A 2,113-nucleotide genomic window follows, 5' to 3' on the forward strand; every position below is an offset into this window, starting at 1 on the left:
CCAGGATTAGGCATATTAAAATACGATAAAAAACGTTCTCTGGCTAAAAGTTTTTTGAAAAAGAATATAAGCTTTCGGCTGTCGATCTACAGCCTTCCACGGATAAAACGTTGAATGTAAAATAGTGAAATATATACAGAAAAGGCGAGATAAAAATGATAAAAAGAACAGAGTAAAGGTATGAAAAATGGTGGCTATTGTTTAAAAAGAATTTTATACTGATTAGGAATCGGCTTAAAGTTAACATCACTATTGATGTTTACCGCAAAGCAACTCACACGGACAGATATTTAGACTTTTCTTCTCACCACGACAAACGCCACAAGATCAGCACAGCTGAGACCCTCCTACACCGCGCAATGAAACTCCCAAGTACACCGCAAGGGAAAAATACCGAAATCAATCACGTCTTTGATGCTCTACGAGCCAACAACTATCCCTCCTTTGTTATTTCCAATATCTTAAAGCAGAAATTTTCCAAACCACCCACACATGCCATCCCTTCACCTGAAGAATTGGTTGGCATGTTTTTTAAATGGTTTACGCCTCAAGAGAACCCTAACGGTTTTGCTGTCCTTCCTTTTATCAATGGTGTTACGCAACCTCTAACAAGAATTCTTCGAAGACACGATATCCGAGTTGTAAATAAGCCCCTCAAGACTTTACAACAAGAATTCCTTTCTCCTAAATTCAGACCAGCTTTTGAACACCAAACCAACGTGGTTTATAAAATACCCTGTGCCGATTGTGATTGGTGTTATATAGGTGAAACTGGCCGTTGCTTTGAAACCCGCAAGAAAGAACACGTTAGGAATGTAAAAACATGTGCTAATGGGTGAAACATTGCGAAACATGCGTGGTCTTTCGGTTATCGCATTGATTTCAATCATTCTCGAGTTATCGACAAAGGCTCTTTTCGTGTTAGGAAAACTCTAGAGGCCTGGCACACCTCTTCTACCAAGCATGCTGACAATAACTTTAAGCCGATTCCAAATCAGTATAAAATTCTTTTTAAACAATAGCCACCATTTTTCATATCTTTACTCTGTTCTTTTTATCATTTCTATCTCGCCTTTTCTGTATATATTTCACTAATTTACATTCAACGTTTTATCCGTGGAAGGCTGTAGATCGACAGCCGAAAGCTTATATTCTTTTTCACAATTTTTAGCCAGAGAATGTTTTTTATTGTATTTTAACATATAATGAAGATAATCCGGGTCCGGGTATTCACGACATACACATTCGAACATCATAAAAAGCGCAATGTAAGGCCGATGTAAGAAAAATATACTTCTCTCCTTTCTTTTCCATAGTGCTAAATTAACCTTAAACCATTGTATTTTTGCAGGCCTGAGTTTAGGCTAATTGTAGCCTCTTGTTGGTTTTCAACCACCGAAGATTTGATCACAGGTACCCCAGACTCTGCAATAGACCGTACCCTTTATGACGTAACGCCTCGCAATTCTTTTGTTGAGTGACTACTGAAACATTGCATTCTGGTATTTATAGTAGTCACTCAACAAAAGAATTCAGGTGCTGTACGTCATAAGGGGTAAGGCCTATTGGCCGTTTGAAAATAGTACATGTGAGGCAGCGACTTCGGCACAAATAACTTCGATATGAATAACAATAAAGTGGTCTCCAAACTTCAAACATGTCTTCTGGTAATCTTTTTTAGTGTCTGAAAGAGGATTTTGGGGTTATTTCACATATCTGACCTAGACTGACATAGCCCTTCCCTAAAAAGTTGTAAGGTAGGAGGTGTTATTTTGAGACAATCCTCGAATCTGGAGCGAAAATTGCGAATGAAATCCTTCGAATGATAAATTTTCTCTCGCAGAGCTAAGCTAGGATAATTTTACCTTGGCTGTGTGCCACCTTATCAGAGCCAAACTTTTTTTCGTAGTCGCTCGCCATCCGCAAAAGCTCACATCGCCCAGCTTTCAGCGTCATTTCGTCCTTGAAGATGCGCGGCCCGACTGGGAATGAGAGTTACGAGTTCGAATGTTTTGAGGAAAGGTAGCTTGCAAACTAAACTGAACGCAGGGTTGTCGGAACAACAACAAGAAGATTTATTCCAAAATGAACGTAGTTTCCACGAAGTAAAACT

Source organism: Montipora capricornis, chromosome 13 (genome assembly GCF_036669925.1).
Source record: "Montipora capricornis isolate CH-2021 chromosome 13, ASM3666992v2, whole genome shotgun sequence".
Lineage (NCBI taxonomy): Eukaryota > Metazoa > Cnidaria > Anthozoa > Scleractinia > Acroporidae > Montipora > Montipora capricornis.